Here is a 25,978-nt window from a genome sequence, read left to right as displayed (position 1 = left end):
AACAATTTAGTAAATGAGTGGAAATCGAACCAGTGAGTGTGTTAAGTAATAAGGCACTAAAAGAGAATGACTCTTCCCAGACAATAAAACATGCTTCAACACACAAATTCACATAAAGAAACTTGTAAACAAATTACAAAAAACTATGAAATATATATATGTATTCATTCAATTATTTGATTGCTTGGTTCCGTTAGACTGTGGCCATGCTGGGGTACCATCCTGAATTTTAGTTAAATGAATCAACCCCATTACTGATTATATTTTAAAGCCTGGTACTTATTCTATCAGTCTCTTCTGCTGAACCACTACATTATGGGGATGTAAACACACCAACATGGGTTTTCAAGTGGTTGTGTGAGACAAACACACACACATTCAAAGGGCTTCTTTCAGTTTCCGTCAACTAAATCCACTCACAAGGCTTTGGTCGGCCCGAGGCTATAGTAGAAGACACTTGCCCAAGGTGCCACGCAGTGGGACTGAACCTAGAACCATGTGGTTGGGAAGCAAGCTTCTTACCACATAGCCACTCTTGCACCTTATATATTTGTAATTATTGTACAGAAACATATTGTTGGAACAGTCTCAGCATCATTATAAATTATTCAAAACATTTCTATTTTGGAATTCTAAATTTATTTTTTCTTGCTTTATTCTCATTGCAGATATTCAAAGTAATAAAGAATGGAAGTATGTACAGAATTCTTGGAGACATAAAATATATGTAAGTATATATCTGCAATAATTGGCATCAAATGAATAAAACCATAGGTATTTCTGAATAAAAAGAAAGCAATATATTTAACCACTGAAACTAGAATTAGTAATTGATGATAATGATAATTAATAACTTGTAGGCACATGAAATTTCGTTAAGCAACTATAATATACTATAAAGTATATTAAATATTTTTATAAGTCAACACCATGTCCTACTGTGTTAGCAGTGCTCTTTACATTATTTTGTGAAAGTTATTTCTACAGAAATTATAACCAACACTCATTGCTACAAAGTTTCATATCGAGACGTCAGATGTAAACAAACGAGATGTTAGACAAAAATTAGGTAATGAATGTATATGCCATATTTCGGGGGGGGGGGGGGGGGTGTCCTGTCATCAATGAAACACTTTAGCAAAAAAGTTAGTGTTGGCTATAATTTCTTTACAAATAACCCTATGATAATAATAATAATAATAATAATAATAATAATAATAATAATAATTGTGGTTCAAACTTTGGTACAGGGCCAGCAGTTTTTTAAGGGAGGGAGAAGCTGATAGCATCAACCCCAGTGTTTAACTGGTACCTACTGATCCCAAAAGGATGAAAGGCAAAGTCAACCCCAGCAGAATAATAAGTCTTGGTGTAAAAGATGGGTCACAGCAAATATTCTGCTCAATGCTACAGGTTTGCTAGTCAGTTGCTTGACCTTAATCACTAGAGCATGTCCCTTAGTGGCTGACAATATGTGCATCTCTGATCATGAGCAGAAATAGTGGAGGAACATCATAGCCATGTGTTGAGAGGGGTTCTTTGGGATTTGAACAATTCATCTGTGGAAACAAGGGTGTTTCATTCATCATCATTAAACAACCTTTATTCAGAGACCTCTTAAAGTAGGACATGCTACTCAATCTGAAGAAAATTCTAACTGGGCCCCACCTGCAAGGTCATTTGCTGTTTATCTTGATATATTATATCAGTGGTTCTCAAACTTTTGCGGGCTGCCACTCTCTTGACACCCGGGCCACATTCCTAGCACCCTACTACCCCAACTAACCATCACAAACATAGACCTCTTTCTGAAGCAAATTCAAAGCAACTGTATTTCACCAATAAAACAACCTAATGAACCTATTATTTTGTTGTTTTTACATGAATCACTATTGTATTATCGCCCCACTTTTCTTCAACGCCCCTTGGTACTTTCCACCACCCCCAGGGGCGCAATACCGCCCACTTTGGGAACCAATGTATTAGATCACCATGTCGCACACATAGGGTTGAGATACAGATGCTTAGAATACCTTTATCAGACAGGTAGTCATAATGGGTATACTGGGCTTTGTAATTTTGTACCCTAGCATTCCTTTAATGGCATGGGCTGCTCTCTCAATCAATACTAACAGTAATCCTTTATACTATAGGCACAAGGCCTGCAATTTTGGGAGCGGGTGGGGCTAGTGGGTTATATCAACTCCAGTACTCAATTGATGCCTATTTTCATCAACTCCAAAGAATTTGTAAGGCTAAGTCAACCCTGGCAGAATTGGGACTCGGAACATAGGGCTGGAAGAAATGCCACTAAGTGTTTGGCCAACAATTTTCCTAGCTCACTACCTTCAGTTGTTATAACATTAATGCACTTCTTGTAACCATTCCCAGACTCTACAAGGAATAAACCCATAAAATTATACTTTATTCTTTCTCCGTTTTTGTTTAAACATCATCATCAACATTGTGTGCATTTCCATGTCATCAAATACCAAGTCAGTCCACATCATTAGTCATTGATCAACTTCTTAGAGTGGTCAGAGGCCAGGTCTTATTTGGTATGTTTTCTACAGCTGGATGTCCTTCCTATCACTAACAACTTTATAGGGTGTATTTTATGATGGTACCAGCATTAAGCAGATTGTCTTACTTGCGACAAGATGAAAGAGTTCTCTCTGCCATGTGCTGTTTCTGTTCATTCAGCAACTACAGAATGTGCCGAGTGCATTTTCTCATGGCACCAGCACAAGAGAGGTTATCTTGTCCCTAGCAAGACTAAAAAGTCTTTACCTTTTGTCTCTATCTATTCCCCAACACCAGAGGGTTGTCTTCAACAAAAAGAAGACAGTAATGAAAGAATAGTCAGCATTAGAGCACAGGGTGTGTGTGTGTGAGAGAGAGAGAGAGAAAGAAAGAGAGAGAGAGAGAGAGAGAAAGAGAGATAGAGAAAGAAAGAGAGAGAGAGAGAGAGATGGATAGCAACAATGAGTCAATGTGAAAAAGAATGACGGTAAAGGAGTGATGAGTGTCAATAGCAAGCAACAGGGGAGGAAGTAAAAGAGGGGAAGGAAGAAAGGTAGAGAGAGAAAGAGAGAAAGACAGCTAACAATAAATATGGGGTAATGGTAAAATGAGTAAAGAGAGGAACTGAATATAGACAGATTCAATGGAATGGCAGCCCTCTTTATACAAGCAGTAAGATGGGAGAGAGATTGGATGATAGTAAGGAAGTACATAGAGAAGAGAGAGCAATTCATATGAACATGATGGTCAGGAGACACACAAGTGAAGATGATACGCATTCCAATCTCCATCGCCATCAATAATTTATATTTGTTCCACCCCCCACCCCCCGTGCTTGCAGTAGCTTCTCTTCAATGCAGTGCTTATATAAACAAAGCAGAAATAATTAAATTTTACAATGATTAATAATTGTTTTATTTTAGTGAGAAGGCTGTTTGAATTTTTCAACAGTCGCTTGAGCTTTGTATCAGTTAAAATGTCTAAAAATCCCCCAAGAACAGGTGCAGGTGTGGTAAGAAGCTTGCTTCCCAATTGCATGGTTCTGGGTTCAGTCCCACAGCATGGAACTTTGGGCAAGTGTGAGTGGATTTGGTAGACAGAAACTGAAAGGCGGCGAGCTGGCAGAAATGCTAACACACCAGGCGAAATGCTTAGCGGTATTTCGTCTGCCGTTACATTCTGAGCTCAAATTCCGCTAAGGTCGACTTTACCTTTCATTCTTTCGGGGTCGATAAATTAAGTACCAGTTACGCACTGGTGTTGATGTAATCGACTTGATCCCTTTGTCTGTGCTTGTTTGTCCCTTCTATGTTTAGCCCCTTGTGAGTAATAAAGAAATAAGAAACTGAAAGAGTGTGTATGTGCGTGTGTGTGTGAGACCACAGCTTGACAAGTGTGGATTTGTTTACATCCCCTGTAACTTAGTGGTTCAGCAGAATGAGTATGACAAATATCAGCCTTAAAAAGAAAAATATGGAGCACGGGTCAATTTGCTCGACTAAAAATTGTTCAAGGCGGTACCCCAGCATGGCCACAGTCTAATGACTGAAACAAGTAAAAGGTAAAAGAAAAATATACCCTGTACTTGGAAGTCATTGGAAACATACCAAAATAGTCTTATGTCCTTCTAAGGAATCTCAACATGGTTCTTTAAGGGTAAACTTACTGCAAGTAACAGCAGGTTTCCAAATCGTATAAATGGAGGTTTTGAATATTTCTGTTTTCTATAAAGAATCATACAAGAAAAAAAAAAAAAGGAAAAGGAAAAAACCATGAATTTACAATTCTATTTAGAATTATGAATACAATGGAGCATTCTTTCACTTCTCTCTGTCATTTCTGACAGCTATCCTGGAGACTCTTACTGAAAAGATATATCACTTCCAGATTCCTCATATATTCCATACAGCCTGCATATAATGATATTCCTGCTACAGGCCGTTTCTACAGTATTATAGCTCTCATTATATTGCTCAGGATTCCATTTTACATAGACACATTCTCACATAATGAACAAGAAACAAAGAACTACTGTTACATGGCATTGCTAGAAATAGAAGTCATATCTCCCTAAAATCACATTTTACAGTCTTAGAAGAAAAAAGAAATGAGAATTAAGTAGCTCTTCTGCAGCAAGAAACCTGTTCTGCTTTGTTCCCTTATATGTTAACCCCCTCATCTGAGTATAAAGGGCCCCAACTCTGAGTATGCTGCTGCTGCGAAAAGGAAACAATTAATGCAGTAATGTAATCGGCATTAGGAAGGGCATCCATCTATTGACACCACGTCAAAACAATGGAGCACAATGTAATCTTTGGAACTGTCAGATCCTGTGAAACCATTGAATCCATGCTAGCATAGGATATGGATTGTTTAAATAATGATGATGATGGCTACCAATATAGACAAGACCACGAACAATTGATGTTGTCTTGAGATCACGAACATAATGTTTACCACCCTCCACAAAACCAATAATACATGTATATACAAGTATGTGCAGGAATGCAAGCATTTGTCAGTATGATAGATAATGAGAAAATATGGGATTACCATTTTGCTGGCATCATTGTGCACAGTCCGTTGAACTGATTTAACATCATCACCAGGCCCTGGGATGTCATTACCAGAGACCACTCGATTGCAGATACTTAAAAGGTTATTATAATTTTAATATTGCTTCAGTTGCATACACTGGATTTTTGTTCAGCCTGGCAGCTTTTTGCAACATCAGCGAATGGGTTACTCACTGTTTTCTATGTATTAGAGAAGACAAATCTCATCTGAGCATGAGGTTTGCTGTGGGCACATCACTGACAAGGCTCAAAAAAGCCAAAATGCATGTAGCATATTCACAAGCTGTTGCCATGAAGACTTTTCATCTTCCACTGATATATACTACTGTCTTTTCTTGTTTTATTTTTATATTTTTAACACAGTATATCAGTAAGAAATTTTATCTCGGATGAAAACCACAGTATCTTGCCTACTCCCCACTACACTACTGGCTGAGGGGACTGTTTTTTTGTCTTGCAAGTTACTTGGTATCAGTAATGGTACCATGCAAAAAGTACCAGTGCTGGTGCCACATAAAAAGCACCCAATACACTCTGTAAAGTGGTTGGTATTTGGAAGGGCATCTAACTGTAGAAACTATGCTAAAACAGACAGCTGGAGCCTGGTGAAGCCCTTGACCTTACCAGCTCCTGTCAAACCGTCCAACCCATGCCAGCATGGAAATCCAACATTAAATGATGATTATATATGAATGAAATGCCTGTATGACAAAGTTTTAGATTCGTGCACATATATACTGCCTGGTGCAGCCTCCTGGCTTCCGAGACCCCAGGCAAACCGTCCAACCCATGCCAGCATAGAAAACGGACGTTAAACAATGACAATGAGTTTTGGTGTATGAGTGCATGTGTGTATAAAATTGACGGTATGTTAAAGCTAGTTTTAAATGTGTGTAGCTGTATATACACACATTATATATAAAATAAATTATATATAAATGAAACATATATAACAAGTAAAAAGCACCATTCAAGCATGGGTCATTGCCCATGCCACCTGACTGGCTCCCATGCCAGTGGAACACAAGAAGCACCATTCAAGTGTGGTTGATGCCAGTGCCGCCTGACTGGCTCCTGTGCCAGTGGCACATAAAAAGCACCTACTACACTCTCGGAGTGGTTGGCATTAGGAAGGGCATCCAGCTGTAGAAACATTGCCAGATCAGATCAGATTGGTACAGTCTTCTGGCTTGCCAGTTCCCAGTCAAACTGTCCTACCCATGCGAGCATGGAAGGCAGACATTAAACGATGATGATGAACAAATATATACATAACTTAATACATATATACATGCATATAGTTAAATTCAGGATATTTTAAAGGTAGATTGGTGTGTGTGTGTATATATATATAAAGTTGACATTATGTCATAGCTAGTTTTAAATGTGTGCATACACAAACATGTCAATATACAAAACAATTTATATGTAAATGAAACATGAGCGGTTGTGTGGTAAGAAGCTTGCTTCCAAACCACACAGTTCCAGGTTCAGTCCCACTGCATGGCACCTTGTGAAAATACTTCTACTAGAGCCTGAGGCTGACCAAAGACTTGTGAGTAGATTTGGCAGACAGTAACTGAAAGAAGCCTGTCATGTATGTATGTCCTCCAACCATTGCTTGGTGTGTTTACATCACCATAAATCAGCAGTTCAGCAAAAGAGACCGATACAATAAGTACTTGGCTTACAAAGAATAAGTCCTGAGGTTGATTTGTCCAACTAAAGGCAGTGCTCCATCATGGCAGCAGTCAAATTACCAAAACTAATAAAAGAATAACATACATACATACACACATACATACATAGTTAAATTGAGGATATTTTAAAGGTAGTTTGTGTGTATGTGTATATAAAACTGACGTTATGTGAAAGCTAGTTTTAAATGTGTGCCTTAACATACAAAACAAATATGTAAATGAAACATCTATATATAATTAAACACATATATATACATACATAATTTAACACATATGTATATACAGTTAGATTGAGAATATTTTAAAGGTAATGTTTGTGTGTGTGTATGTATGTATAAAATTGGGATTATATTATAAAGCTAGTTTTAAATGTATGTATGTATATACACACACGCGAACACGTGTAAAATTATAAATGAAACATGGTGCCCCAGCATGACCGCAGCTTTAAAGCTGAAACAATTTAAAGAATATATAATTTTACACATTTTCTTTTATTTGTTTCAGTCATTTGGCTGCGGCCATGCTGGAACACCGATTTAGTCGAGTAAATCGACCACAGGACTTAATCTTTCGGTCACTTGTTGCCGAACCGCTAAGTTACGGGGACGTAAACACACTAGCATCAGTTGTCAAGCGATGATAGGGGGAGGGCTACAGACAGAAACACACACACACACACACACACACATATATATATATAAATATATATATACTACAAGACTAGAAAAACAGCCAATCGATGAAGGGTCGTTCTTTTTATCGTTTGTTTTGTTTTCCATTTGTGTCTTTCGTTCGAAAGAATAGTTCATGTTCCATGTACTCGTGCTTCGTACTTTGTTGTACACGTTTCATGACGTCCTGTGCCCACATATGCATATATGCCATTGCAGCACACCACTGCATACACCATTTATCAATATCTGCTCAAGTCGTCCCAGGCAGCCCCACAAGAAGTTCCAGTCAGTTCCAGTCTCCGTAAAATATTTCCTCATCTGCTATGACCACTAGGCACGTGGCCGACCAACACGAGCCATCACCCCAGCCAGATCCTCAGATATGAGAACATAGTATGCAGGACACAGCGCGGAACATCAAGCAACATCACCAAACAGCCTAAGCTGATACCCCCGAATCGTACAGGACGCATCCCAGGTTCTTAGTACAGTCATGGGATGGATACAAAATCTGACCAATGATAGTCCATAATCTTGCAAAGTATCCAAGTACCGAAGGAGTTCAGGTGACTCCAAGCAAAATAATAAACCCCGGGAATATTAAACAGGAGTGGCTGTGTGGTAGGAAGCTTGCTTCCCAACCACATGGCTCCAGGTTCAGTCCTACTGCATGGTACTTTGGGCAAGTGTCTGCTACTATAGCCTCGGGCCAACCAAAGCCTTGTGAGTGGATGTGGTAGACGGAAACTGAAAGAAGCCCGTCGTGTATATATATATATATATATATATATATATATATTTATTTATATAAGTCAGTAAATAGTGGGGTTATGCATATATATTTATATATATGCATATATGGGTACAGGACGTCACTAACGGTGCAAATAACATGAAATATGTAAATAACGAGAAGAAAATGGAAAACAGGACAAGTAAACATCACTTGTCGGTTGTCTGTCTACTCATTTCGAGTATTCAACATATATATATATATAAGTACATATCTTATATTGTATGTATATATTTTATTAATTTGTCTGTACGGCTGATATTAGCTTGCTACTTGTGTTGGTATTTTAATAATACCATGTCCACATATACATATATATATATATAGACAGTAGTACCTCGGTTTTCGAACACTTTTCATCATGAATAAATCGTGCTTTATCTCTTGTCTTTCTCATATTCATTTAATACAGTAGTACCTTGCTTTATGAACGCCTCTGATCACGAATAAATCGTGCATTTTATATGTGTGTGTGTGTGTGTGTATATATATATACACACATATAAGTACATACATATATACACACATATACATACATATATATATATACACATACACACACACATATATATATATATACATACACACACACATAAAGCACAATTTACTCATGAGCAGAGGTGTTCGAAAACTGAGGTACAACAGTATATGTATTTGTGTGTGTGTGTGTGTGTGTATTTCCCCCCCCACACACACACACACACAATCACTTAACACTGATGTTGATGTATTTTATGTCCCCGTAGCTTAGCAGTTCGTCAAAAGAGAACAATAGAACGAGTATTAGGCTTACAAAGAATAAGTCCTGGGGGGGCAATTACTTTGACAAAAGGTGGTGCTCCGGCATGGCCACAGTCAAATAACAAACAAGTAAAAGAATGACATAGCCCAGACATGGTTACATGGAGAACTAAAAGCAAAACCATTTTAATGCCACTTTTGCATACAAAGGACATGTAGCATGTCAAGGAGGCTGGATACACTTTTGCAATGGACCGAGAGGTGTCCTCATCTTGTTTGTTGTTATCCCAATATTTCGGCTGGTGTATTCTCCAGCCTTCATCAGGTGTTCTGGTGGAATTTTGAACCCAACCCCTTTATTTGACTACACTGTTCTCATTCCTCAGGTACGTTGCTGATGTTATTTTTCTGTTGATATTCTTTCAGTGGATAAGAGCACAGGCTACTAACCCTCAGATTCTAAGTTTAATCCCAGGCAGGGACCTGAAAAAATAATAACAGAAAAATAACACCAGCAACATACCTTAGGAATGAGAACAATGTACTCCATTAGTCAAATAAAGGGTTGGGTTCGAAATTCCACCAGAACACCTGATGAAGGCTGGAGAATACATCAGCCGAAACATTATGATAACAGCAAACAAGATGAGAACACCTATCCATCTATTGTAAATAATGAATTTGAAAGGATGAAAGGCAAAGTTAACCCTGGCAGAATTTGAACTCCAAATGTAAAGGCAGGTAGAATGCTGCTAAGCATTTTGCTCAGTGTGCTAACGATTCTGCCAGCTCATCATTTTACAGATTGTTAATATATAGATATCAATACATGAACGACAAAAGAGATACATGGTCACATTTAATATGCTAAAGCCGTTTGTGCTATAAATAGTTGTGCAACCAGAGTTGAGATACAGTGCAAAAACTACAAAAGCTTCTTCAGAGCCATTCTGCATATACATTTGCATAAACAGAAAGATTTAAAGAACCTCACAATATGACCTAATTAACATCACTAATTTAAGTGACCTAGTTAACAGTGTAGGTGGATGCTCTGAAAGAATAGTAGCTAAATAAGTAGAGATGGAAAAATTTTAGGGAGGGAGTTATTATCTCTAGTGGTAACAATGGGATTTTTTTCCAAACAAAGAGTAGATTGTATGGCACTTGTGTATAAACTGTTGAATAGGTTGATAGGCGCATGAGTGGCTGTGTGGTAAGTAGCTTGCTTACCAACCACATGGTTCTGGGTTCAGTCCCACTACGTGGCACCTTGGGCAAGTGTCTTCTACTATAGCTTCGGGCCGACCAAAGCCTTGTGAGTGCATTTGGTAGACAGAAACTGAAAGAAGCTCATCGTATATATATATATATATATATATATATAGTTAAAAAAAACACAAAAAACAATAACAAAAAAACAACAAAGTGAGGACGTGATATGGATAGTGTTATTGGACGCTTGGGAAAGGAAAGAGAGAGTGCATGACGTTTCGGGCGTAGCCGTTCGTCGGAAAGATGGAAAGTTCGGAGAATGGAAAAACGGAGTGTGTGTATGTTTGTGTGTCTGTGTTTGTCCCCCAACATCGCTTGACAACCGATGCTGGTGTATTTACGTCCCCCGTAACTTAGTGGTTCGGCAAAAGAGACCGATAGAATAAGTACTAGGCTTCCAAAGAATAAGTCCTGGGGTCGATTTGCTCGACTAAAGGCGGTGCTCCAGCATGGCCGCAGTCAAATGACTGAAACAAGTAAAAGAGAAAGAGTAAAGAGGTGTAAAATGTGGAGACTGAATATAGAGAATGAGAAGAGGTTGGAAAACAAAAACATAGAGGGGCGTAGTCGATGGTGGATATATAAAGTTAGTGTGCTAGAAGAAATAAAGAGAAATCTGGAAAGAAGAGAAATGAGAGGAGACTGCACTGGTACAAATGTGAAAATGATGACATGTATGTTATATGGAGATGTGGCTGTGCTGTTAGGAAGCTTGCTTCCCTACCAAGTGGCCTCAGGTACTTCCCCATTGTGCAGTACCTTGGGTAATGCCTTCTACTGGAGCCTTGTGAGTGGATTCGGTAAAGGGAAACTGAATGAAGCCCATTGTGTGAGTGCGAGCATGGTATATCATCGCCATGACATCATGTGATGGTTGTAAATGAGTTTCACTGTCGAACAAGCAATGATGTTTGTTTCCAGTGTTCCGTGAAAAACAGGTCTGACTACATGGAAATATTACTTTTCTTGGAAACAAATGAGAGTTGGTGACAGGGAGGGCACTGGCTGCAGAAAATCTACCTCAACAAATTTTCTCTGACCCATGCCAGTATAGAAAAGTGCACATTAAATAAGTACAGAAGCGAAAAATTATGCGACATGGAATTCAATTATAAATGGCCTATACTCCGCATTGGAGTGTTAAAGGCAAGAAAGAAGAAAGAATATAATATGGAGGTAAACCATGATAGTCAGTGCACCGGTGTTTTCATGCGTGCTCAATACAATGACAGGGTGTGGTGCATTGCTTTGTGTAATGTTTATCTCGGTCAAATGGCCAGCAATACAGGAAATATTCCATTTAGGCAAGTCTAGTTCATTTTTATCGCATTATGCGCTGTGCTTGCAAAGATTTAAATTTTAACTATTTATATCATATCAAATACACATTTAGTGTGGGTATGTATAGACATATACACACAAAGTTTTTAGGAAGTTAATATATACATATGATGATGATGTTGATTATATATACATAAAGGTTGTCTCAGGACAATCTGCAGTTATTCACTAAAAGACAGTCTAATGTCGACCTTGAAAAACAAGTGTAAGATTGGTGGAATTGAGAGCTTCATTATGCAGTTACAATTGCAATGGGGTGACCATGTCATCAGAATGAGTAACAAAAGAATACCCAAAGTCCTCGTGTACAGCCAGCTTGATAGTGGGCACAGGAATGTTGGCCAACCATGCCTCAGATATAAAGGCCTCTCAGTAGTCAATATAGTTCGCAACACCTTTGAGCAAACAGCATGTGGCGAACAAAATGGAGATTGTTGTGCCAAAATGGCATAAGAGACTGTTTCGACCTGCATTAACAGGGTAAAGGGTGCAAAGCAAAGGAGAAAAGTGATTGCAAATATATTACCTATGCTGACCTTAATCCTAACACTTACAATATGCACGAGTTTTGCAAATCACTGGCAGGACTCAAATATCACATTCAACAGATACATTATGCCTGACAAAGAAAGTATAGGTTGTCAGATCTTCATACTTTGAAACTGATGGGAGAGTCCATTATATAGGTGCAGGAGTGGTCGTGTGGTAAGAAGCTTGCTTCCCAACCACATGGTTCTGGGTTCAGCCCCACTGCGTGGCATCTTAGGTAAGTGTCTTCTACTATAGCCTCAGGCCAGCCAAAGCCTTGTGAGTGGATTTGGTAGACAGAAATTGAAACAAGCTCATTGTATATAATGAGCCCATTTATGAATACCCCTCATTCATTGAACAATAAACCTTGCTTGTTAAGACCTATTGAGGCAAGTGAAATGAAAATCAAAATTGCTGACATGGCCGACAACAGTAGTACCTGATTGGCACTCATGCCAGTGGAACGTTAAAAGCACATCCGAACGTAGGGTGTAACCGGCCCACTTATGAGTACCTCTCATCCATTGGACAATGGAAAGGAACTCGGCCACTTTACCTCAGTGAGGCCCAACGCTCAAAAACGAACTCGGCCACTTTACCTCAGTGAGGCCCAACGCTCAAAACGAACTCAGCCACTTTGCCTCCATGAGGCCCAACGCTCAAAAGGAACTAAGCCACTTTGCCTCAGTGAGGCCTAATGCTCAAAAGGAACTCAGCCACACACACACATATATATAGGTTTGGTGATGAAAACAGGAAATAGAGTTCAAAACATGAGTATTCATATATTTTTTATTAAAAATCAGCAAAAGCTAAGAGTTACATGCATTGGTGCTTAAAGTGTCAACACATGAAACTTGCAGCCCTCGAGTCATTCTAATTTTAGCCAGCTATTAACACACACACACAAACACACAAGACATATACACATGCAGAGAGAGACAGACATGCAGGTAGGCAGGCAGTAATAATACAGGCAGGCACAGACGCAAATACATAAACTGACCCACACACACATATTCACAAACATACATGCAAACAGTCCTAAAGAAACTAAACAGGCATTAGTAAAAAAAAAAAAAACTAATCATGTTAGCAAGATAGACACTAAAATTAACAGCCTTCCCTCCATTAGTGTCTGGTCAATGACATTCCATTTTAAAACTACTGCTGGGTCATCGAGACAAATATCTCTACCTTAAATCACTACAGATTTATTAACGAAGGACTGCAGATAGTTTTCAACTGGGCAGTTGCATGAAAGCAGATTGAAAGACTGGGTGGCTGGGGAGGATCACGCATTTAATAATATAATAGCAGAAAAACTTGAAGGGGAGCTTTCGTATTCGTTAGTTTGTTGGGTTTTTTTTTTTTGTTTTCAATTTTGAACACTCTACTAGAGGGAGTTTTTTCTACTAATTACTATGATAACCAGTTGGTTAAAAAAAATTCTTATTTCATTATATTATACATGAGACGAGGCGTGGCTGTGTGGTTAAGAAGTTTGCTTCCCAACCATACGGCTCCTGGTTCAACCCACTGTGTAGAACCCTGGGCAGGTGTCTTCTCTAACAGCCCCAAGTCAATCAAAGCCTTGTGAGTAAATCTGATAAAGAGTAATTGAAGGAAACCTAACGTAGGCACAGGTGTGGCTGTGTGGTAAGAAGTTTGCTTTCCAACCAAATAGGTTCCAGGTTCAGTCCCACTGTGTGGTACCTTGGACAAGTGTCTTCTACTATAGACTCAGGCCAACCCAAGCCTTGTCAGGGGATTTGATAGATAGAAACTGAAAGAAGCCCATCGTATGTATGTATATCTGTGTTTGTTCCCCACCACTGCTTGACAACTGGTTCTGGTGTGTTTATGTCCCCCGTAACTTAACGGTTCAGCAAAAGGGATCAATAAATTAAGTACCAGGCTTAAAAAAAGATATATAAGTACTGGCATTGATTTGACTAAAAATTCTTCAAGGTAGTGCAACAGCATGGCCACACAATCATAAAATGAGCAAATCCATCATAGAAGCAGTGATCTTCATTTCTCATCTTCAATAAAAACATGTCTGGCTATGGGGAAATATTACCTTCGTTGGGAACAGGTGAAGACTGATGACAAGAAGGACATCCAGCCATAGAAAATCTGCCTCAATGAATTCCATCTAACCCATGCAGGCATGGTAAAGGGGATGTTAAAACAATTCTAATTTTGAAAGGGATGGGGTAAGTTAATTACACTTGGCTGGTACTTTATTTCATTTACCCTGAAAGACTGGAAAGCAAAGTTGACCTCAGCACAATTTGAACTCGGATCAAACTGGTAAAAAATACAGCTAAGCATTTTGTTTCACACTTAGATGGTAACATTCTCTATAAAAAAAGGAATACTTCTGTCCATTTAATTGGATATCATACAAGCTGTGACCTTTCCCTTGTATTGATATAAATCAAATAGTCCCCCTATCAGATTTTTATTCCTCAGTGGAGGGGGTCTTCTCTTGTGGGTACTTGGCAACCTCACTAGTACTGGTACCAATGTAAAAAAAAACACAGTACATTGGGCATCCAGCTGGAGAAATCATGCCAAAACTGGAATAGACCCTGGCAAAAAAACCTCTGGCTTGTTTCTTGTTATCAAGCAAACCAACCCATGCCAACATAGGAAAACAGGATGTTAAACTATGATGATGATGTGAGGAGACATCCTCTTGCTTTTTGACACACAAATGATGATGATGATGATCAATAACTTAGAATGTGTTCACATTCTAATTCAACTCACAGTGAGATTTTGTAATATGAAAATTTCAGTTCTTCTGATTTATGCTGTTGTGAATAAAATATATACTGTTTAATTAAGTAATGAGCCATCAAAAGCACAAATATGCAAATCAGGCCACCCACTACTATTGTAGCTAAATTTATGATTACTTTATATAGCAGCTGATCTATGCTATAGATTGGGGAAGGAAGACGGGTTTGTCTTCTCTGAGGATTGGTCAACAAACAATAAAACAGCCTGCCAGGGGCCTCTGAAGAAACACGAGTCAACATATCAATAGCATATTTTATTTAACCCACAGTGAGGATTCTATTTTGCGCATGTGTGTGTATATAAATAGATAGAGAGAGATTCCCCATATGCGCCACAGTTAAAGATGAGCATATTCTCCCTCCTGAACCATCTTTAAGCATGGATACACCTGTCTTTCCTCCCTCTAAATCCCCCCCCCCAATAGAACAACATTACTATATGGCTACTTACCCCTCGACCACTTATATTTTTTTCCCTCTCATCCACTCTTCCTCTTTCTCATCCCACTATGCTTTTCCCATTTTTCTGATGAAGGGCTAATGTCCAAAACATGAAGACTTTTTCCCCACTACTTTTAAGCATTAAGGTAAAACTTGTCCTGCCTGTTCTGTCTTTTTGCTTTTTATTGTTCATTGTGTTTAAATAGTTAGACAGATAGATACACAGTTTGTGTACAATAGACAGTTTTTATGCATTGATAAATGTTAATACAATTCTTACACATTGCTAATGTTAATATATAAACAGTTGTATGTCATGGAAAATCCATTGTTGATCAGTTCATTGTAGGAAATACTATTTTGTAGAGTGAACTCTTTGAAGATGCATGGCTTGGTGGTTAGGGTAGTTGGTTTACGAACATGAGGTCAGGAGATCAATTCCTGGCAGCACATTGTGCCCTTGAGCAAGGCATTTTATTTCACATTGCTTCAGTCCACTCAGCCAGCAGAAATGTGATGTACTTGTAATACAAAAAGAACCAGCCCTGTCGTATTCTGTGTCATGCAGAATCTCCCTGAGAACTACGTTAAAGTTATGCATGTCTGTGGAGTGCTCAGCCACTTGCATGCGGTTTTGTTGATCAGATCAACTGGAACACTCGTTGTCATATCAAGCAGAATGCCAGAAGTAAAATTTATTAATATTGATTTAACTGGGACTAATCACTCTTTCATGTTGGCATGGACTGAACAGTTCAACAGAAGCCAACAAGCCAGACGACTGCATCAAGCTCCGAGACATCTGGCTGAAGGAGCCATGCCAAAACATGGCTCCTACAGCTAGATGCCCTTCCTAATGCCAACCACTTTGCAAAGTGCACTAGCTGCTTTTTACATGGCACTAAAAGTCATCATCATCGTCGTTTAACGTCTGTTTTCCATGCTGGCATGGGATGGACGGTCTGACTGAAGTCTAGAAAGCCAGCAGCTGCACCAGGCTCCAATCTGATCTGGCAATGTTTCTACAGCTGGATGCCCTTTTTAATGCCAACCACTCCAAGAGTGTAGTAGGTGCTTTTTATGTGTCACCAGCACAGGAGCTAGTCAGGTGGGCCAGGCATCAACCACGGTTGGATAGTGCTTTTTATGTGTCACTGGCATGGGAGCTAGTCAGGCAACCCTGGTATCAATCAAGTTCGGATAGTGCTTTTTACATGCAACCGACATGGGAGCCATTCAGGTGGCCTGGCATCAATCACATTTGGATAGTGCTTTTAACGTGCCATTTGCATGGGAGCCAGTCAGAAAGCATTGGCCACAACCACATTTGGATGGTGCTTTTTATGTGTCACTGGCACAGGAGCCAGTCAGGTGGCACTGGCATCAACCACATTCGAATGGTCAATTTCAAATTATGACACAAGGTCAGCATTTTGGAGGAAAAGAGTGACTATGTCACACAAAAGATGAAAGGCAAAGTCAACCTTAGTGGAATTTGAAGTCTGAATGTGGAAAATATGACAAAGTGTCACTAAGCATTTCGTCCAACAAGTTAAGGATTTTGACAGCTCCCACCGTAGTAATGCTTCACATTTTTATTTTCTTTTATTCTTTTACTAGTTTCAGTCATTTGACTGTGGCCATGCTGGAGCACCGCCTTTAGTCGAACAAATCAACCCCAACACTTATTCTCTGTAAGCCTAGTACTTATTCTATTGGTCTCTTTTTGCCAAACTGCTAAGTTACGGGGACGTAAACACACCAACATCAGTTGTCAAGTAATGGTAGGGGGGAGGACAAACAGACACACAAGCATATCCACACACACACACATATATGATAGGCTTCTTTAAAAGCACTCACAAGGCTTTGGTCAGCCCGAGGCTATAGTAGAAGACACTTGCCCAAGGTGCCACGCAGTGGGACTGAACCCGGACCATGTGGTTGGGAAGCAAACTTCTTACCAGACAGCCACGTCTGGTACAAATTTTGGGGAAACAGGTTAGTTAATTACATAAACTTTGATGTTCAACTGGTCTCATATTACTGACCCTGAAATTGGCAAAGGCAAAGTTGGTTTCAGCAGGATTGGAATTTAGAATGTAAAACAAAAATTGTTTATCCAATTTAGGCAGAAAACCAGAAATTTTGAGGGGAGGGTTTACTTGATGCCATTGACTTCAGTACTTGACTGGGACTGAATTTTATTGAACTGCAGAGATGAAAGGCAAAGTTGACCTTGAGATATAATAAAAATTCTAATTTTGGTACATGAACAGTAATTATGAGGGGAGGGGGTAAGTCGCTTACATGTCCCCACCTCCAGTACTTGAGTGGTACTTTATTTTATCAATCACATAAAGATGAAAGGGGAAGTTGGTCTCAGAGGGCAAAGAGCAGGAAGAAATGCTGCTTATTATTCTACCAGCTCACTACCTTAATAATAATGATTTCATTTATTTGCCACAAGGGCAAAGGACGAGGGGACATAAAGTGTGGGGGGTTTACATATAATAATGAAATGAATAAATGACAAAAAGTATACGTGGTATACACTGAAAAAGAAAGGACATGTGCATAGCATACAAAGGTAAAATAAAAAAGGCAGGGAGGACAATAGAGATGTGGCTCACTTGATACAGGAAGGTCTCTCCGGATAATCAAAGAACCCCAGACAGATTTCCCTGAAATCCTAGGAGCAAGTGCCCTCTCCAATTCCTTCTCTCCGACTCACAGGTCTATACTTAGAGAGGTACCATCCACTCTTGCCATTTGCGCAACTTTCACCCACCTTCCAGTAAGCAGACTCGAGGACAGCCCTTCCTTCTCCCATCTCAGTTTCCTTTTCAGGTGAAACTTGGAAAGTCAATGAGAGCTCTACCAAAGAGGGATGTATCTGTCCTCTTGCCTTTCAGCCTTGTCCACCAAACAACCTATTTTGCCACAGCCACAAAGCAAAGGAAAATTCTACCATAGGTTGTCAATACTACGTCGCTTACGACGTCGAGGGTTCCAGTTGATCCGATCAACGGAACAGCCTGCTCGTGAAATTAACGTGCAAGTGGCTGAGCACTCCACAGACACGTGTACCCTTAACGTAGTTCTCGGGGATATTCAGCGTGACACAGTGTGATAAGGCTGGCCCTTTGAAATACAGGTACAACAGAAACAGGAAGACAGAGTGAGAGAAAGTTGTGGTGAAAGAGTACAGCAGGGTTCGCCTCCATCCCCTGCCGGAGCCTCATGGAGCTTTAGGTGTTTTCGCTCAATAAACACACACAACGCCCGGTCTGGGAATCGAAACCGCGATCCTATGACCGCGAGTCCGCTGCCCTAACCACTGGGCCATTGCGCCTCCACTCTACCATAAGAAAAAAGACTGAAACTTTAAGGGAAGGAGTTAGTTCATTACACTGACCCCTCCACCTCCAACCAGTGCTCAACTGGTACTTTATTTCGTTGACCCTGAAAGGATGAAAGGCAAAGTCAACCTCAGTGGAATTTGAGCTCAAAACACAAAAACCAGTGAAATGCTGCCAAGCATTTCATCCACTATGCTAACGACTACCAGTTTCACAACTTTTAAACACCAGCAACATAATCATAATAACAATACTTTCAAATTTTGGCACAAGGCCAGTAATTTGGCGGGAGCAGGGTAAGACAGAAAGCAAAGTTAACCTCAGTGGAATGGACTAAACACCACTAAGCATTTTGGTTGATGTGCTAATCATACCAACTCATTCAAACAAAAGCAACAATAATCTTTTACTTGTTTCAGGCATTAGACTGTGGCCATGCTAGGGCACCACCTTGAAGAATTTTTAGTTGAATGTATCAACCCCAGTACTTATTTTCTTGAAGCCTGGTACTTGTTCTATCAGTGTCTTTTGCCAAATAGCAAAGTTACGGGGATGTAAACACACCAACACTAGTTGCCAAGCAGTGGTGGGGGACAAAGGCACATATATACGACAGGCTTCTCAAGGTTTTGGTCGACCCAAGGCTATAGTAGCAGATACTTGCCCAAGGTGTCATGCAGTGAGATTGAACCTTAGATCATGTGGTTGGGAAATAAGCTTTGTACCACAAAACCACGCCTGCGCCTATAATAATAATGATAATAATCCTTTCAACTCTAGGTACAAGGCCTGAAATTTGGGGGGGGGGGGGTCAGTCGCTTAGATCGACCTCAGTATGCAACTGGTACTTAATTTATCGACCCAGAAAGGATGAAAAGCAAAATCGACCTCGGCGGAATTTGACCTCAGAACATAAAGACAGACGAAATATCGCTAAGCATTTCACTCAGCGTGCTAAAGATTCTGCCAGCTTTATTTAATAATAACAAATTTTTACTATAAAAGTGACTAATAATCGTGTATTACTCCAGTTACGACGCATGCAACGTAACATAAATCACAATATGGTATATTTATAAAATTATTGTTTGTTTACTATTACAGATGTAAGGTTTCGGATTTAAACTGGAGTAAAAAAAAATGAGATTGTGTCCCATTCATGTTTTCTCTATGATATACGTTCATGAAATTAGTGAGACTGGAAACTGGATCTCAGAATCCATTCACAATTACGTTGTATTTATGTTTTGTATGTAGGTGTGTATGAATGTGTGGAGGGTATATACGTGTTAGGTACATATGTGCCCGTGTATTGATGCGTATGTTTGTGTGTACATATGTAGTTATACAGATTCGTACACATCTACAGTATGTGGTGCGCGCGTGTGTCGTGACCGCAAGTGTCAAACATTAACACAGATGTCACACACGCACCACTTTCTTTTTCCCTCTCTCTCGCTCCCCCCCACACACACGCACCACTTTCTTTTTCCCTCTCTCTCGCTCCCCCCCACACACACACACGCTTTCTCTCTCTCTCTCCCACACACACTTTCTCTCTTAAAACTAGTAATGCGTTGTCACAAAACAAACGCAAATGAAACGGCCTATACGTGGTCACTTCATCTGCTAGAAACGATAGTCACATCCCCTTAAGTCTTAAATTAAGGACACGCTGGGTAATATAGTCTTTGATGTACAAGAAGGGGTGGTCACGATCGGAGAAGAACGAGGGGGGGGGGGCTAAAGAACATCAATGTAAAAAACTTCCTTAACATTTAAAATTCCTACGATGTCCACACAGACAAAAGACAAAACAGACCAGGAGGAAAACTATACAGGGACTACTATATACCCCAACTTAAGACAAAATGACATAAATAATATGAACATTATAACGAAGGATCTTCTAGAACAGGGGTTTTCAAACTGTGGTCCGCAAGGACAAGACAGGGGGTCCGTAGACAGCAAATACTTTTTATGGGCAATTTGATTTTATGTATGTTTTTTAACCGAAATCTTTTAATTGACAATAAACCTATTTGTTAAATAGTGTTAAATAAATAAATGTAAAAATATATGTTATTTTAAGCAAATATTTATGTATAAATTTCATAAGCGTTTATAAGGGGGGTCCCTAAGGTAAAGCCTGAAATATAAAGGGGTCCGCAAGTCAAAAAGTTTGAAAACCCCTGTTCTAGAGGGTCACTCGATATGCTAGAAATAGCGAAATAGCAGTCGAACCGCACCCTCTCGCGAAAAGTTGTGGGCCTTGCGCCAACAACATTCGAAACCATTATTAATATTAGTAAGTTCTTCTCTACACGTCTTAGTGTAACCTCATATCATATCGTATTTAGCGTCCTCGATCTATTTGTACACCCTGAAAGAAACCACCCTCCTTTCCCCTTTCTTTAGCCTCATTTTTTTTTATGTAAACCCGAAGCTGTCCTCGTAACGCGGCCCCTCTCCTGATATCCAAGTGGCAAATAAAAGCAATCATCATTATTATCATTTGCTGGTTTGGAAGTCCTATATAGTTGTGTGATGTAAACACAAAGACAGAAGAGATAAAAGTATTATTATAAATAGTAGCGCGAGCAGAGATGTTATATTTTTTTTTTAAATCACCACAACGTGTTTTATCACACTGCAACACGGCTGTGTGTGTATGTATATATATATATATATATATATATATATATATATATATAGAGAGAGAGAGAGAGAGAGAGAGAGAGAGAGAGAGAGAGAGAGAGAGAGAGAGAGAGAGAGAGAGAGAGAGAGAGAGAGAGAGAGAGAGAGAGAGAGAGAGAGAGAGAGTGTGTGTGTGTGTGTATCCTGCAATCTCAACACTTGTGGGTTCGACACATCTTTGACACCGATTCTTTCTTTCTCTCTCTCTCTCACACACACACACACACACACACATTTATATACATAGCTAAACAGACATATATGGATATGAACAGATAACACGCATACTAATCCCACGAATACATGCGTGTGTGTGTGTAATATGCATAGAAGATCGAAGTTCAACTGAGTACTCAATACACGTGTTGGATAGAGTGGATGTTTAATCGTGAGTAAAAAGGACTCAAGGAGACCTCGTTTCATATCAACAGGTCCAGGAATAACGATAGGGCTTGTATATATAAGAGAGCATTTATTACGTTGGACCTACAGATGTGCGAGTGTGCTTAAATAAGGTTTTTTTACTTTAAAAGCGAGTTAAAAAACAGAATATTATTACACTGATGGAGTGATTACACACTGAATGAGTAAAGTTGTGAAGATCAGAGTTGACTGGGACTTCGCTGCGTGTGTGTGTACGTGTACATACACATTAACTCCCATTCTCGCTCTCTCTCTCTCTCTCTCTCACACACACACATGATTACGTAAGTACACATATACACGCATAACTAGACATATAAGGAGATGGACACAACACATACACATGATGATTAATGAACACACACTACACCATATACAAAGTACTACCGTCTTCCATATTTCGTTTATAAACTAATACTTGGAAATATAAAGTGTGTGTAATATATACATTTATATATACATAATGTTCTGTCCCAATGTGCGTGCACACACATTTTCATGTCGAGTTATTAAACTATCAGTTCAACATTAAACTCTATAGTTTTGGGGGGGTTTTGGTAGAGTATAGCTTTAGATGAAGAGGCGAGGGAGGAGGTGTTGACAGTGGCTTCGAAGTTTCGGCCTGTTAGCCTTGAGAAAAAGAAATACTTTCCCGAAGTACTGAGGTCTTCCATTAATTTGTGAATGCCCTTGTCCCAGCCAACAAACATATCTCATACATATATAAAAAGAGATCACTCAAATCCTCTAGTACACACAACATATCTAACACGACGTGTGGGTATGTGTGTGTGAATGTATACACGCATTTATACACACACAGATGTATTACAGTAGCTTATAACTTCTTTATAGAATACCATACAATAAATAAACTACGAGTAAATAGTATGTATCTGGATTATATAAGACCACCAACATTTATTATAGGATACATACGTGTGCGCACACAAATAGATTGATAGAGAGAGAGGAGAGAGAGAGAGATAAGAAAGAGAGAGATGAGAAAGAGAGATGATAGAGAGAGAGATGATACGCACACACACATATATATATATATATAAACACCATTAGCTGTTATTTGTTCGACCTTTCCTGTATAAATTAACTGTATTTAAAAGTACCAACATACATACACATGTTTGTATTAACACGTAACACGCACACACAACGTCGATAGATGTTTATCTGTTACAAGGGCAACCCAAATACCAACTAAAATATTTCGGCAAAAAACAGACACGAGGTCCCGGACGTACTTCTGAATGTTTCAGCCACATATGTACATACACAGACACACAATGAATGGATTCGGTACAATAACTACGATATATAATATGATGAACAATCAGTACATAATTTTTCTTATTAAGGCATAAGTTTGAAAGGAATTAGTCGCCAATAGTATCAATCTCAGTACTTGACAGATCCTTTATTTAATCGATGTTGAAAAGATGAAAGGCAAAAGTTGACCTCGGCGGAATTTGAACCCAACGCGAAGAGCAGGAAGAAATACCGGAAAAATAATGAGAATTTCTTTTACTTGCCACAGAGGTACCAGATAAGAGGGACATTCAAGGACAACTTACAATTATTTTGTGTGGGCAATTTATATAAAAATATGAGAGAAAAAAAGGAAGCAGAGAATAACTTCAAAATTTCGCACACGGCTAACAGTTTTGAATGGAGGTTGGGGAAAGCCGATTATATCAACCCTGGCACTTATATTTATTGACCCTGAACAGATGAAAGTCGACCTCAGCAGAATTTGAGCTCAGAACACGAAGAGAACGAAATGTTGCTAATCATATTGTCAGGTGTGCACACGATTCTGACAGCACGCCGCCCTTAACGAGAAGGGAATAATAATTATTCATAATAATATCTTTTATTTGCCACAGGGGTATCTGATAAAGAGGGTACGAGACCTTAAATTTGGAGTCTACAGAATTGACTATGTAGAGTCAATACTTAACAGCATTTTTTTTTATCGATTTTCAACAAATCCCTCCCCCTCACCAGCCACCCAGTGTTTTGACCCGGTTGGATGATGGTGCTAAGTCGTCCACGGCGGGGTTAGCAATAACATGTAAACGTAAACATTGCACATCTGGAATTTGTCCGACGCTCTACCGCTTTTTCAAATCGACACCTGTCCCCGCCTTCCTCAACCTGGCCCGTCATCATAAGCTATCAGTTAATTTTGGCTTCTGTTCTTTATCAATCGCATTTTATCTATTTTCTAACTTTTCTATTTTTTTCAAATCTTAACTCTTTACCTGTGCAACATGTAATATAAAGGAAATATTTCCCATGCATCATATATGATACACTTTCTCAATTTTTTTTTTCAACCACCAGATTAACTTGGGACTTAATGAAAGGAAAGGTTTATGTCACTTAGAACGCATAACACAGGTGCTAAAAGTCTGAAAACAAAGATGAACATTTTAGAGAAACTTATGAAAATGCTTTGTAAAAAGCAAGGTGTTTAATGGCTTGGAGTGATAGAAAACGCTAAAATATAGAACGAAAATGCCTTCCCGTATGCTGTATGTTCAAATCCCTCCAAGGTTAACTTTATCTTTCGTCCTTTCGGGGGTACTGGGGTCAACGGCATCGACGTATGCCTCATCTCAAAATTATTGGTTCTGTGCCTATAAATACCACGAAACATAACTACAGGGTAGCGAATCGTGAGAGCATGGGACCGAAAACCGTGGAGGGGTATTTCTTCTAGTGTTTACGTTCGGATTTCAAATACTGCCGAGGACAACTATGCTTTTTTATACTTTTTGGGTCGATGAAATAAAGCAGGAGTTAAATATTGAGGTCGGTGGTAACCACTAACCGATTCTTGAAACAAAATCTGGCCTTCGTTAGAAAAACAACTGTTACAATCACCAACTACAAGAAAGATGATTTGCCCTACAAACAATCGAAATGCAAACCATGTAAATACACAAGCGGGAAAAAAGAATTTGGAATATATATAATATATATATATGTGTGTGTGTGTGTGTGTGTGTGTGTGCATACATACAGTCAAAATTGGCCCGTGAACGGTACCCGCTAAACAACCTGTTCAACTTAAATGCATAACCTTACAAGTAACCCTCTAACATAAGAGAACAAGGTTCTGAGTGTGAAGTACAAAGATGAGAAAGAGAGAAGGTTGTAGTTATGCTCATTATATAATGAATATATATATATATATATATATATATATACACGTGTGTGCATACATGTGTATACATAAATATATCTCCATATACACCTATATAACTTTACATACATATACACGTTTATTGTCCCCTCACCTGTCTTTTTTTTTTTGTTCAATTTTGAACCATAAATGTATGTTAAAGAATTTTCTGTCATGTATATATATAAATATATATATATACACACATACACGTATAAATACATTGATATATAAATACACGTACCTGTATAAATAAATTATACATATACACGCATATATATATACACACACACACCCATATATACATACACATACACACACATGCTATACACGCAGGCAGTCATACATATGAATGTAGAAAATAAAAAAAATTTCTCCGTGTACTTTTATGTTCAACTCTATTAATTACCCCACATTTGTTGTTCAGTAAAGTTAGGAACATTTTTACGCATATTTCGACATAAATATTTCATAATTCACACAAGCAAAAGTTACCATGTGTTTTCATGTTTCAATAATGATTTCCGTTTGAAATTTAGTTTAGCAAGATTTATGTATTAAATAACATTAAAAAACATCATAACGTATAAATTAATGATAAATGTCCCAGCTGAGGCATTTAAAATATGCGAATGAATTAAAAAGTTTCCTTCGTGAAACGAGGTTTTGTTTTGTTAGGATTTTAATTAGTAAGTATAGTTAATCAAAACTACATGCCTTGTTTTTCAGGCTTCTTTGTTTTTTGGGGTTTTTTTCTTATGTCCCACTTTTTTTTTACAATTATATGCATGTACAGAAATATATATACACGTGTATAATTAATACATACATATATGCATATATAAAATCCAAATATGATTATATTAGACTTTTACCAATATAT

General features: G+C 38.7%; 1 protein-coding gene and 1 long non-coding RNA gene across 8 annotated transcripts in view; one reads left to right on the top strand and one right to left on the bottom strand.

The window, feature by feature from the left end:
* LOC106869995 (uncharacterized) overlaps window positions 1–25,978 on the top strand; it is a 276,693-nt gene that overhangs the window by 236,254 nt on the left and 14,461 nt on the right. For all 4 annotated transcript variants that reach the window (XR_016241195.1, XR_001409476.3, XR_016241194.1 and 1 more), the window contains one exon: window positions 669–727. This is a non-coding gene — a long non-coding RNA (uncharacterized LOC106869995). The remainder of the gene's footprint in view (window positions 1–668; window positions 728–25,978) is intronic.
* The window catches only part of LOC106869993 (adenosylhomocysteinase-like 1), a 426,079-nt gene that overhangs the window by 399,045 nt on the left and 1,056 nt on the right, over window positions 1–25,978 (bottom strand). The window lies entirely within an intron of this gene.

Source organism: Octopus bimaculoides, chromosome 3 (assembly GCF_046866305.1).
Source record: "Octopus bimaculoides isolate indiv1 chromosome 3, ASM4686630v1, whole genome shotgun sequence".
Taxonomy (NCBI): Eukaryota; Metazoa; Mollusca; class Cephalopoda; order Octopoda; family Octopodidae; genus Octopus; species Octopus bimaculoides.
Note: the sequence above shows the minus strand (reverse complement) of the source record. Positions and strands in the feature narration are given on the sequence as shown.